Source organism: Syngnathoides biaculeatus, chromosome 21 (assembly GCF_019802595.1).
Source record: "Syngnathoides biaculeatus isolate LvHL_M chromosome 21, ASM1980259v1, whole genome shotgun sequence".
Taxonomy (NCBI): Eukaryota; Metazoa; Chordata; class Actinopteri; order Syngnathiformes; family Syngnathidae; genus Syngnathoides; species Syngnathoides biaculeatus.
In genome coordinates, this window is record NC_084660.1 from 342,604 (window position 1) to 356,942 (window position 14,339).

The 14,339-nt window shown below is 46.6% G+C and overlaps 1 protein-coding gene across 2 annotated transcripts in view; it reads right to left on the reverse strand.

Moving 5' to 3' along the window:
- Nucleotides 1-14,339, reverse strand: part of LOC133494960 (adhesion G protein-coupled receptor L3-like) — a 125,612-nt gene that overhangs the window by 93,982 nt on the left and 17,291 nt on the right. Inside the window, exons 4-7 of one of the 2 annotated variants that reach the window (XM_061809273.1) lie at nucleotides 13,499-13,557; nucleotides 13,214-13,337; nucleotides 6,498-6,564; nucleotides 6,326-6,440 (exon numbers count right to left, since the gene is read on the reverse strand). The gene's annotated coding sequence lies outside the window, so the exon portion shown is untranslated. The remainder of the gene's footprint in view (nucleotides 1-6,325; nucleotides 6,441-6,497; nucleotides 6,565-13,213; nucleotides 13,338-13,498; nucleotides 13,558-14,339) is intronic. The other variant, XM_061809274.1, reaches the window with a different exon arrangement.

Genomic DNA, 14,339 nt, shown 5'->3' on the forward strand with positions numbered 1-14,339 from the left:
CAGGCGAAAGTTGGAAATATTTATTTTCAGGGGGAGGGTCCCGTCGCACAGATGCCGACAGGAGACGAAAGAAACGTGGAAATATCTGACAACATATGAGACGGCGCCGTGCGGCCGATCCCGGTCGAGAGTTTGGCGCGGGTTCCTCTGTAAAAGCGTTTACTGAGCCATAAGCACCGGGGGCCTTGCCGAAAGCTCATCAAAATGTGGCTTATTTTATCAGCCGAGTGGAAAATGTGCTGAGAGCGCGGCGGCGGTAGCGGAAGGTGAACGCGGGATGAGCGGGGTGCCGCGGGCAGCTAAACCGGAGTGACGCACGCCCGTGCGGCTAGCATTCACGGCCGCACCCGACTAAAGTCCAAATTAAAACCACCTTGTTGAGGTCGAGCGCTAATTGACAAGTTTGTGTGATTCACAGCCAACGCACAGCATAATAATTACTAGAGAATGCGGGACAGAACCCCTTTAGCAATCACCTACTCCCGACTACCGTAATTGCCGCCGTTTTTTCTTGTAACATTTCCGGAAAACGTCCAATACTTCTAAAACTGCAACTTTCTTATTGTGACTTAACTGATTGTAAATCTCTGGTGGTATTGTCGGAAAAGGTTGGGGAAGTAGCTTTAGCGGGGATACCCAGACTTCCCCTCTCCCCAGTCATTTCTTTCAGCTGTTCCGGTGGGATCCCGAGGCGTTCCCAGGCCAGCCGAGTGACATAGTCTCTCCAGCGTGTCCTGGGTCATCCCCGGGGTTTCTCTTTCCGGTGGGACATGCCCAGAACACCTAACCAGGGAGGGGTGGGGGAGGCATCCGGATCAGATACCCCAGCCACCTCATCTGGCTCCTCTCAATGCAGAGGAGCAGCGGCTCGACACCGAGCCCCTCCCGGATGACCGAGCTCCTCAACCCATCTCTAAGGAGGAAACTCTTTTCAGGAATCTTGTTCTTTCGGTCACGACCCACATCTCGTGTCCGTAGGTGAGGGTAGGAATGTAGATCGACTGGTAAATTCAAAGGTACGACTTTCAACTCAGCTCCCCCTTTACCAAAACGAGCCGATCCAAAGACCGTCTGACTGCAGACGCTGTACTGATCCGCCGGTCGATCTCCCGTTGCATTCTTCCCTCAGTCGTGAACAAGACCCCGAGATACTCGAAGTCCTCCACTTGGGGCAGGATCTCAGAGGGCACCCCACCCTTTTCCGACCGAGGTCCATGGTTTCAGATTTGGAGGTGCTGATTTTTCCAGGGTGACTTTTACCTCGTGAAAATCATGGCTTTGTCCTCCTAAAAGTGCAGTTTTCGTCTCGTAAAGCTGTAACTGTAAAATGAAGAGTTAAAAGCGTGACTCTTACTCTTCTGGTAAAACTCGAACATTTTCCGTAACGTGTCCTGGAGAGTTGAAATTTTCCTCTTGGAATATGATAACTTTCTTGGGAACGTATCTGATTGTTCTTCAGCTTTAAAATTCATTAATTTTGCCAAACTCTCGTATAGCTACCACGTTGTCTTTTACACTTCTTGTCAAAAACAAAATTTCTATTGTTTTCAGTACAGTACAGTAAATGATAAACATGCTCTTGTAAATTTATTGTCATAAAAGTCTAACTTCTTGTAAAGTCACCTATTCTGGTAAAAGGTTTTAGGGTTAGTTAGACCTAATGTAAATAACAAAACTATTCTCCTGAATGTACAACTTGTTTTAACGTATGTAAACGTTCACAAAACTAAGACTTTTTTGGAACTCGTAGACTTTTTTTTTTTTTTTTATATGGCTTGTCGAAAAGGCGCCAAACGCTAATCGCCAAAGCAAGGTGTCAAAAATGAGCACGCAAGCTGTATATCTCAGCGGCGGAATATTGTTATGAGAGTCATATTTGTCTTTATTTAGAAAACACGCATGCCCCAACCACTGTGATCAACCTTGTAAGAGAGCATAAAAGTCAATAGAGGGGAAAATTGTATGGGTGACATGAGTAGGACTTGACACCCCGAGGTCCTCGACGTGGGGGGCGCGTGTACGATCAGACATGCGGTTTTAACGCGGAAATGAAATGCTGTGCTCGGTTCGTGGTCGAGGCCGACGAGATACGGACCGAGATGGGTGGGGGGACTCCGGTCGAGCGCTGCAAAACGGGGATTAGCGTCGTCGAGCCGGCGAGTCGTGGAAAGGGCTCGCCCCATTCGGTATAACGCACAAACGCACACAAACCTGATAAAGAGCAAATGGTTCTGATCAAAGAACGGTTCTCATCTCGTAAAATTAAGATTTATTCTCAGGAAGTCAGATTTATTTTGACTAAAATGACAACTGTTTTCTCGTCCACTTGTTTAGCCACAACTTCGCCCTCGGAAACGTTACGATTTAGTCTTGTAAAGTTATGACCTAACTCCACAACTTCATATTTTAATAGAAGTATGACTTTGTTCTTGTAAAGCCACATCTTCATTCTTGTAAAAGTACAAGATTTTCTTGTGAAGTGAAGACTCCCAAAGCCTCAACTTTCACCCAATTTCCTTCTTTTTAACTTCATTCTGTACAACTTCAATCCAGACTCGAGTTTATTTTTCTCAAAATCAAAACAATACACTCACAAAATGGCGACTTTCTGCGGCATAGTGAAACGTTGCCACGCAATCACCCCACCGCGTGACCCCTGACCCCTTCCTCCTCCTCACAGGGCTCCTGCGATATCTCGGCTGTCTCCTTCCGTGCCTGAATAGGCGCATTGTGCTGTTATCCCATTTCGAATTTGCGGACCTCTCTGGTGCTCCGCGCACACCTGTCAAGCCACGTCCTTGGCGCCTCGGACCCCCACCCCGCCACAGACAGCCACCCGCCCGCGACACACATGCTTATTGAACCCGTGCGCTCTGGTGCATGCGCCCTCGGAGAGAATCAAATAAACACATGTACACGCACCCGTTATTGGAAACACACGCCAGTGCAACACTCCCTTCGCCAAGGTTGCGTTCAGTGGGCCTCATAACTCGCCGAGGGTCAAGTTGCATGTTTGCCAAGGCGGGGACGGCGGAGGGGGGGGCATTCGTGGGTGGGAGGGAGTGGTCGCGGCACACGAGGGCACACGAGCTTGGAGCGGGGCGCACGAGCTTGCAAGCGGAAAACACGATTCAGAAGTAAACGACAGGTAACTTGAACCAGACCTTAAATCATTTGCAGATTCTCTACCTGGGGGGCTCATATTGTGGCCTCTGTGAGTCATCTGCTAAAGATAAATAAACACCTCCCTCAAAGTGTCTGAACAAAACAGGTAGAAACTCAAGTTATCTCCATTCATGCAACCGCGCTGAGGAAGAAAACGTCGACTCAAATTAAGTCAGTGGGGTCCAAAAAAATGTAACATTTCATGAGAAAAAAGTTGGAAAATGTGAAAAATATTCGGACTTTACAAGGTCTCAATTTTACTTTGACTTTTTTACGAGCCCTATCCCCAAAGTACAGTAGCAAGGAAAACATTCAATGTCCAACCCTAAACCAGTCAAAATTTGAACCCCACACCCAAACCCCAACCTAATCCTAAAATCCAAAATAATCTTAACCACTTTCTCTAAAGCGTTACCTCAACACCTAACCCAGACCCCAACACTGAAACCTAAACTATAACCCCGACCCCAACAACCAAGCCAACCCAAACCATTACTCATAATCTGAACCGCAAATCTGTCCCGAACCTCAGACCAAACCCTACTCCCCCAAATCCCCCACACTCGAGACAAAACCACTGCAATAGACAAACCGATGAACTGGCTAAAGTCTGGAGGAATGACTTACCGAGGGCATTAAAACACAGAATGTCTTCCTTCCAGAGATAAATCTCGCAGGCCGTGCATGTATCAGAGCGCAATACAACACGAATGTCTTTGTTGAAACGAAATAAGCAATAGTGTCAAGACCTAAATTAATTATACATGCATCGTGGATAGTAGCACTTAATGATGTTGCTGGTTGTACTCTAACCTTTAAACCGCTTTACTCGCTTGCAGGCCGCTACTGTATGTCCACTTCCGCGCGTACCACATCGGAGATAACCTTCACCTACATATGCTGTCTGCCTTATACAGCACACTAGAGTGCATCGCTGATGGAACCTCCGAGCCCCAAGGCTATCTGGCCACTAAATCATATTTGTAGTTTCATATTAAACACGCAGCCCTGAGGAGAAGTCGGAGCCGTGACGAGGAATGATAGGCACCGTCGTGCCGCGGGAAGTCGGTGCTGCGTTACTGCGTGCGAAGCCGTCGTTTTGGGAGCATCTGCTTTCAAGTAACTAGGCGCATCGTGTTTTGTTTGAATAAAACACGAGGCCAAACACAGACCCGGTTTGGGGTCTTCGAAATCTGGATTGCAACAAGGAGGCAATGGAAGTCATCGTCAACTGGATATGCCTGTCGGTCAATCCAGCCGGGCGAAAATCCTTTGAAAGTGGTTCTATAAACCACCCATGTAAACCAGTCCAAAAATGCAGGCATGTAGGGCAAGAACTGATGCAAAAGCAGATGGAAGACTCTAGTGAAGCGAACCAACACCACTGGCAATTCTTTCCCCTATAATTGCAGTTCCAAACACACCCATTGGTGCTTTAGTGTTTACGTCGCTGACTCACTCCTAAACCCATCAACATTAAAATTTATTGTCCTGAAACCATAATCCTTAATGTCAGAACAGTTGGCACAATTTAATTGATCAAATCTTAATCCTATCTTGAACCAAAACCTGAAAATTCTAGACCTAATCAGAAATTCCTAACCCCAACCCCGTGCCTAACTCTAAGCCTAGCCGCAACCTCTAATCCCAACAAAACCTATAGCTCAAATCTATTGCAACATAAACCACAAATCCCTAAATCCCAATCCTAACCTGACTAAAAAGATAACCAGGACCACTAGTCCTGACCCTCGTCCTAACCTGACACTAAAACCTTACCCCAGCACAAAAATAACCCAAACATAAACTCCAACTCGATTTTAGAAAACTATATCATACGACCCCCTTAGCGCAGATCATAAGCATGTTAGCAGTCATCATATTTCCTGTTCTCCCCAACCTGGTCAGGAATGTGGATTCAGAATGAGGTTTAAGGGTCATGAGATGAGTTCGGCATATTTTGCATGCCATTAAAGTTGCACGTGAAAACAAATTGTCGCCACGCGTTAACAGACGCGGCGAGACAGATGGCCACCGGAGTGGGGTTTCTTATGCATGAGGAATTGGCGCATCTGCTAGTGTGACTCCGCGGGGCTGGCGGTCAGGAGAAGTTCTCAAGCAAACAGGAGGACGTGTCATTGGAAAACAAACAAACAAAAGCCACGGTGGCGTCTGTTGGCCGACCAAAGGATTTGCCCAGGAACCCTGCGGGAAATCAAGGATTTGTGCACCCATGGAGTCGTGGCCCAAAAACCTTGTCGCACCTTTATCATTTTCCATCTTAGATTTGAAATACAATGACAAAACTGAGGGTGGCATCCGAAAACTGACCCTAACCCTAACATGACATACCCCCCCCCCCTTATTGTGAAATCAATATGTGGGTGGCAGCCTAAGAAAACCTTGTTATGGACTGACAAAACACTAAGGGTGAAGGGATTCCCGAGAAAATTCAAGCTCACCCTCACCACTAACCCCGAACCTAAACATAGTTCGACCCCGTTGTGGCCCAGACGCCTTGACACCCCCTATCATCGCTGTTTTATGAATTAACACCAAAGATTTGTCAGGAACAGATTGGGGGGAGGGACAAAAAGACGCTAAAACTGTGACATGTTTGCATAGCCTCTGTCCGGACCTGCCCCGATTCCTTTTCGTGTCAGTCATATTTCCTAATTGGATGTGAGGGCGGTTTGACGCACATGCTGTCCCCTCGGTAAGGGGGCGGGATGGGGGGGGGGCAGAGCATAGAGCTCCCTCTGAGTCCTCCTCCCTGTTTGCCTGCAGTGCAGCGATAGAGAAGGTTACAATAGTCTCCGCCTGCCTGCCTGCAGTGTATCCACAGACCCGAAGGGGCAAAATCGATGCACAGAAATCGCTTCATTCCTGCTCAATTTCATCCCGCCAGGATAATTAAAAGCGTCTTCCGAAGCAGAGCGCTCTCTGGGGATTGTTTTGACATCATGCGTGCGGATATTCCAGCCCTGAACGCCTGCTTGGATATATACTGTAGAGTCGCAAAACTAATGAGAGTCAAATGCAAGGGATGCATCAGAAATGAAAATTGCGTCCACCGAATACAACAAACGGGCTTGTTAGCATTTTACACAACTTTGAGCAATGATAACAGCCAACTGAGAGGCATAAATTAGCAAATTACCTGCGTGTCACGGCCGGATTCGAGCTGCAGGACCAATTATCTCTGCTATGCCGCAATTGCAGAAAAAGGGCTCTCCAGCTGTGTACCGACACAAAGCCGGCTCGCCGCGCCAGCCCTAAAACATAAACAAGATTACAGGAGCCTGGCCTTTCGCGGCGCTCATTAGCGACACCTTGGCTAAATGGACCGCCGGTGCCGAGTTGCCAGAAGTGGCGCCTGGGAGACAATTCAGGAAACGCCTGAATAGATAAGGAATAAAAAAGGAACAAAGCAATCCTTGTTGTCTTTGCCAATCAATGACTAGCTGTTCATTAGGAGGGCCTGTTCTGCACCGGGGGAATTAAAACGAAAACGTAACAATGGAGGTTACAGATGACTCCAGCATTCGGCCGGTTAGAACTACACTAACCTTATTAATCATTATGGGCAGAAATTCCATCAAGATTTGACCTACACTGACCCCGTTCATCGTTGTCTGGCACGCAAGCACAAGTCGACGCCCGTTTCCTCTCCCCCAGGCTGACTTTTAACAACATTTATTATGTATGTGAGGGTAAAAGAGGTCCACGAGAAGATTATAAAAGCTTAACATTTTGATGAGATTAATCCCCCTATCAATCGTCGCCTCGCATACAATAGCGAGCTAATTACGCCGCGGCAGTCGGCAAGCAAATAACATTTATATCGCTGCTTCTGAGAATCGGGAGAGATATACATTCATATTATGGGTTCGTAAGGAGTAGGAAATGGCTGCAGGGGGGTGGGGGATAGTCTGAAGAGGATCGGACAAGTCAAATCTGACCGTTTGTCATTCTGATCTCCCCGGTGATGAATGAATCCTGTACAGCCTGCTGTAGCTTGCGCAGCACAAGCCGTCAAATTTGTATTACAGCAAGAATTCCAACCTCCGTTCCTTTGAAATGATAAAACAGTATGATGGCGGAGGCCCTAACCCCGATCCTAACCCTAACCCCGGTACTAAAACATGACAATCATAACCCTATCACCTTTGGGAAAGAAGACTTAAAGACCTGGCCCTAACTGAACACCAGCCACCTCACCCTAAAAACCTAGACCTAAACAAACCCCACTTGTTATGGAATGACAACTCTCTGACACTATGATGGCGGAGGCCCTAACCCCAACCCCGATCCTAACCCTAACCCCGGTACTAAAACGTGACAATCATAAACCTATCACCTTTGGGAAAGAAGACTTAAAGACCTGGCCCTAACTGAACACCAGCCACCTCACCCTAAAAACCTAGACCTAAACAAAACCTACTTGTTATGGAATGACAACTCTGACACTATGATGGCGGAGGCCCTAACCCCAACCCCGATCCTAACCCCGGTACTAAAACGTGACAATCATAACCCTATCACCTTTGGGAAAGAAGACTTAAAGACCTGGCCCTAACTGAACACCAGCCACCTCACCCTAAAAACCTAGACCTAAACAAACCCCACTTGTTATGGAATGACAACTCTCTGACACTATGATGGCGGAGGCCCTAACCCCAACCCCGATCCTCATCCTAACCCCAGTACTAAAACGTGACATAATCATAACTCTATCACCTTTGCTCAAGAAGACTTAAAGACCTGGTCCTAACTCAACACCAGCCACCTCACCCTAAACCTAGACCTAAACAAAACCCTAACCAGCTTGTTATGGAATGACAAATCCCCGAGGCACCGCTGAGGATATCTTTTGGAATGCCGAAAAGATGAATCTATGGAAAGATTTCAGGATACGTCTTTCATCAAGACAGAAATGCCAAACCAAGACCCGAGATTGAAACCAGCTGAAATAATAATCGTGGTATTGTTGTGAATTTCTGCCGACTTCAAGGTGCAATTTCAGTAAACTGGGGAACATCCAAAATATCCCCGTCCACTGCATGAAGGGTGGGAGGTTGGGGGAGGGGGGTTTAGTTGATTTCCCTGGGAAAGAAGAGCCTGCGGCGGGGCTCACTCGCTACCTGCACGCTTGTGTCGTTATGTCTGCTGCTGCTTATTATTTGGCTGAATGAGCCGTGGTGGTAGTCGCGGGGCGGCGTTTTGACATAATGACTGATTACAGTCTCGCGGCGTCCGGTTTCAGGAATCCCACAGCTGCCGGTCCCTGTTGCATCACGGGATCCACTGACAATTGCCCGAACGGTTTTGACTGTTGAATAGAACTGCTGAGATGAGTCGATATTACACATTTCGGGACCGACCGTGACCTGAAACACAAATTAATCACGGGAATTCACCGCCTTTTGTCGCTTTAGGCGCTACCGTAGGTTCCCTTGTGTCCGGTAATGCAGGAGTGAGCCAAAACAAATCATAAACATTTACTGTTTGGGCCTTAGAGACCTCAAGGCTCCCTGTAATTTTTCAACGGGTAGAGAAGGGGGCGAGATGTGATGAGTTTTACTAAGCTTTTTTTTTCCCCTCATAACGCTAAGCTGTGTGAAAGGTAACGACTGACATTTCCTTTGAATGTAGTATCAACAGGAGAATTTGACTTGGCAAGATTTCTTAAAAGAAGTAAACATAGCAAGCCGCCCCCCCCCCCCAAAAAAAAATATTAAAAACCTGTAGTTTATTTATACTACCAAACAGCGATTAAAATACATCTCGGTAAAAAGCAATAGCGCCTTAATAAGATGTGCGCGGTCAAAAGATGAAAATCAAAGGCTCTTATGTAAAAACTTCCTGGCAGGAGGAAATATCTGGGCTGCCTCAATTTGAAATATTTAAGCTTGGTTCGAGTTTACCTTTTGCACTTTAGCAGAAAATCCGTTTTGCGGTGTGTAGTTTAACGCCCGAACCTCGCTTCTCTCACCATCTTGCTGTTGAACTGTCTAACAAGATCATTGATTGTTTCTACGTCAGCATTTTGGAGAGAATCGTTTTTTTTTTTTGGGGGGGGGGGGGGGGTTGTACCCAATTGTACATGATTTGTGCTTTTTGTGGTCTTTCGATGACTCAAGTTGGTGCCAAAGCCTTGTCTAAATCGGAATTGGTGCCAAGGAAGTACTGTGTTTTGGGATCATCACTAGTGGTAAATTTATAGTTAGATTCCCGTACCACCGTTCATATTTTCCTCTCTCGACATTTTACCCCCGCGGACGACGCGACGGCCACCCTACCCCCGCGCCGGGCCGCCTGTCGCTCGCAAACGAAGGGCGCGACGGGCGGCCGCACAGCGCGGAGAACAATCTCAATCTACGGCTGGCGTGCGCGAACAAACAAAAGACGTCAGCGCTTTTCAAAACGCCGGCTCCCAGGCAGTCAATTAGTTCCAAGGTGAGGCGAAAACGTGCAGTCCTTTAAGTGGCTTTGCTCCGCTGAGGCGGCGCATCAATGCCGCCGTCCCCACTCCGGAGGTGACAAAGGGTTGGCGGGAGTTGTTTATTTTCCTCGGAGAGATCCCACAGCTCATCCGGTGCTACAGCGACGTGCGAGCACAACAGCGGGTGTTTGAAATTGCGATATTTCTCCCCCCCCCTCCCAATTCTCGATAAAACGTCCTGGAAGAACCTCGGTCTCGCACGCTCCCGAATCCATTGTGAGGCTATTGATTAGTAGAATCAATTTGCTCCGAGTCAAAAGCGCTGCAATTCATTCGGAAGCTACAAGTGGAATCAGTATCTGATAAACCTGACGGATGCGTCCTCCGTTAATGCATTACAAATGTACCTTGGTTTAATTAAAGCCGGAAGAAAGGCCCGCGCATAATACAAGCTCCATTGTGGCGTTATCCGCCTGTATGAAAACCTTTTAATTACCTGCCCGCTGAGGCACTACTACACTCGGTAAATCTTCTCAAGTATGAATGGGAGAATAGGATTTCCATTTAAGTGACATTCAGCAGGGTGCGCAATCGTTCCCAACGCTTTTGAGTGCGGGGAAGAAAGTCCTCACTTGTCAACATTGCGTGGCAAATAGTGGAAAACGTGCTTTCGCGAGGCGAGCGCCGCCGTTTTTGACAGCACGCGAGGTCGGAACGGGCTTTCGGCTTTTCCCATCTGGCTGAAGTGACGGAAAAAGGGGACGCGGTTTTTGCCGCTTGAGTTTGCGAGCCATTCCGCTTCTCATATTCGCAAAAACCGAATAGAAATCGTCGTCTCCCGTTGCTGGGCAATTAGTGGTCAGATCAGGAGGTCCCGATGGATCTGGGGGAGAGGCGTAAATACAAAACCGCCGCTTCCATCCATTTGTATGCGGCTGCAGGTGCACCACCTTATTTTGCATTCAGGCCCCAACCTGCCTCCCAAACAGGCCATAAATTAACTTCCCTTCGAGCTCCGGTTGCGGAGAAGCATTGCGTCTTTGTTTCAGTTCGCCTGCTTGGTCAGAGGTTGGCGGTACAAAAGGGAAAAGGTCAGCGATATTGCTGGAAAAAAAACTTGCGGAAAAGGCGTGTGGACAAATATATCAGACTTTTATAGGCTCGTAAAGAGGTTGATGGAGGGCGGCTTTGACAGTTTGATCGCTTTTGGATACCGTCTGACGCTACCTGCGCTGTTTAATGCTAGCCTGACATTTTTGGGTCCCATCATATTGTCAATAGCTGCGATAGTTACAACTTTGACGAGGTTTGACGACGACTAAGTGTTTGGACTCGGCTCGGGACGACGTCACAAAGTGTCGGGGGAGAGGGGGACTCGCAGATGATTAAACCAGCCGGCCGGAACTACAGCTCTATACTTCTAAAAACGCTCAACGTTGCCACCTGGCCTCGCAGCTCCAGTTTTACCTCGAACTGAGTCCATTTCCGAATGTGACCGAGCGACTCGCGAGGGTAACAATGGATATTTAATTAGCAGCTCGAGCTGATTTCACGGTCAACCGGCAATCTCATTCGACTGCGTGCTAAACGTCGGGCAAGTGAAGAGCTCCTTCAATTCCCCCTCATACTTGTCATATTGTGCTGAAAAGCGAAGGATACACACGCACACACACGATGCCACGGTGCCCAGAAAGAAAGAAAAAAAACGTTTCTGCTGGTTTATTTCGCTCTAAATAGCCGCCACTGTCGCCTCGATGGCTTTGAAGGCAGTCAAGGGAAAACAAGTACGTCATTCTCGGATCGCTTCAAACGCCGCATTTTCCTCGGTTTTGTCCGCAGTTCCGAGCTAGGTTGCCGCCGGTTTTCTGAATTTTGTTCAAGATCGCTTAACGTACGATTTGGATTTGCACGGCCTGGTTTTGTCAGTGACAACCCCATCACTCTGACAGACTTGTGCTTTTTAAACCCGTCCGGTATGGTACCAACGATCCGGCTATAAATAGGATGGATTTCTCAAGGGAAATCTTTTTTTTTTTTTTTTCCACGGCTATATTTATGTACTTTTCGCAAGAATGACATTTTCAGCTCGGGCTGAGCTAAACAGGCCAGCGGGCTTGTTGGGATGCTGCACATTCCCCGCAGGAAAGAAGCTTACCGCCGAGGTTGCCTTGGTGACTCACTTGTTTTGCCGGAATTCCAAGCTGCTTGGAACTCTTTTGCGGAGGCCAGATACGCGCTGAGATTTATTTCGTATTCATACTGAACCCGAACGTCCTAAATATGAAAAAAAAAAAAGAAAAAAAAAACCTACGACGCGGAATTAGAAATGGAGACTCTCGCGCCGCTCATTTATTCTGAAAAGGACGATTTCATCGGGAAATGCCGACCCGGGGATTGGTGAAAGTTGGGAGGTGTGCCAGATGTAGTGCAGTCATACCAGTAGGGGGCGCAACGTATCTATCATAATGTCAGTGAAGGTCATGACGGGCCTAGCTGAGCTCCTCTACCTCGGATTTAGAATTTAGAGGATGCGTTTGGGTACCGGTTTCCTCCTAGTTTTCTTTCAACTCAAATGTTGTTTTTTTGCCGTGGCGTTGAGAGTTTTTTTTTTTTGTTGTTGGCTCTACCTGTGATTTCCGACTAAATTTCAGATTGCCAAGTAAAGCTGGTGGCGGGGAGGAATTTTTAAATTTTTTTCACGATTGTAGTAGGCGGTCCAGTGACAAACCGGCTCCTTCAAACCAAAATGGCGGACTTCCTTTTTCGGATGTGGCTTCTTGAGCCTTTTTTGCGGGTCTCCTCATTTTTCCACTCGGTTTATTAGATTGCGTTTCACGACCAATCATCCAAATTTGCCGCAACGCTCCGCCCACACAATTTGACGACAGATTTTTACATTTTGCAATTTAGCGTCACCCGTTCATCGACTTTAAGTGATCGGAATTTGGTAGTTGTGGGGCAAAATCTCGTTGGGAGAATCGATAATCCGGCGTTAATTTCGTTTTATTCCAAGACACGAAAGCGAGTTCGCTCCACCGGGGCGATAAATTAAGCCGTTTTAGTGGACCAGAAGCGTGTCGCTTTTGTACTGCCTCCATAAAAGAAGCCCGTCACATGGAAGCCACTGATTGAAATGTTGATAAAATGGACACTAGTGTTTTTCTCCTCAATTTATTAATTTCCCGTTAATAAAACGTGGACTACTTTGCATGTTCTGAATATTCCTCATTTTCATACACCAAGTCAGAGCATTTTTCTAATTGTCCTGATGAACGAGTGAGCAATCCTGGACGATCCTGCTATTTCATCTCATTTTGCTTCAAATCACAAAATTATAATTGCATTATTATGACCCTTTTTTTTTTTTTTTTTGCCTTTGAACCAAGTGCTTTCCAAGCAACTTGCACTTCATGTAGATTATCAAATGATGACAGATGGTCCTCACTGTTCTCATTCAAGCAACTGTAAAAGCCACCGTAGGGACTGGAACACAGCTGACCCCCACCCCACATAAACACACCACGTGAACACAAATTCAAACCTTGCGTTCATGGCAATCACAAAGAGAAGAAGGAGGGTAAGAAGCATTGCCGTCCCACTCACCGCGTCCTCCCGATTGCAAGCGGCGGGCTCCGAATCCTGGGAATCCAAAACCAGGTCGATATCCGGCTCCGGTGGGGGTGCACCACAAGGAAGGACGCATCCACGCGCTTTACATCCCACGTGCCTCATAAAAAGAATTGGAAAAATAGAAATAAATACAAAATGTAAAAAAAAAAAAAAAAGGATATCCAGATTTGTATTTGCTTTTGTTTTTTGGGGGGAGGTGAGGGTTGTTTTTTTTTTTTTTTTTTTTGGGGCGGGGTAGGGGGGGTCGGTGGCACACACCACGCTTCTTACAGCACGAAGCACATAGTGCGCACCGGCTCAGTCGTATCCAGCAAAGACTGAAAGAGAAAGAGAGTGAGAGAGTGGGTAGGTGAAAGAGAGGAGGTCTGGAGGGGTGGGGTGGGGTAGGGTGGGGTGGGGTAACACACACACACACACACACACACACACACACAGCGCCTCTCATCATATACTCGGGCTCCACCTAGCAGCAAACATGAGATGCGCCTGCATGCACAGCATCTCTGCAAGTGCCTCAAGGACCCACATGGTATGATGACACCGTCTGCATTATTCATGGGATTTGCTTCACAATGCAAGGACAACGCAGCGGGGTATACAGACACATATATATATGCACACAAATATACATATATATGTAATGCACTTTCGACGGCAACAATATTCAAAAGTCATCATTTTTTTAAAAATGCATTCAAGGTTTTGAACAAAAAAAAATTGAGGTAGCATTGTGTTTCTAAAATAAAAATCATTACAAAAAAAAAGCTTTCAACGTGCCAACTTTACAATAAAGCATTTTTTTTTTAAATCAATAATGAGGCAGGAGTTTTATTCTATGCCTTTGTTCCTGAAAGTGGTGGGTATGCTTGTAATTTTGAAGGCGTTAATAGCTGAGAAAAGACTGAATGCGATCAGAATGAAGTTGGAATATTGCAAGCGGGGATTAGTAAGGATAATGCATCATAATAGTAAACATTTTTTTGTCTTTGTGAAACAAAACCCTGCAGATAACTTGTCATTTTACAATTGTACAAGAAGAAATATTTATTTATTTATTTTAGCCCCAATGATGTCTTTACAGCAATCGAAATTGATTTAG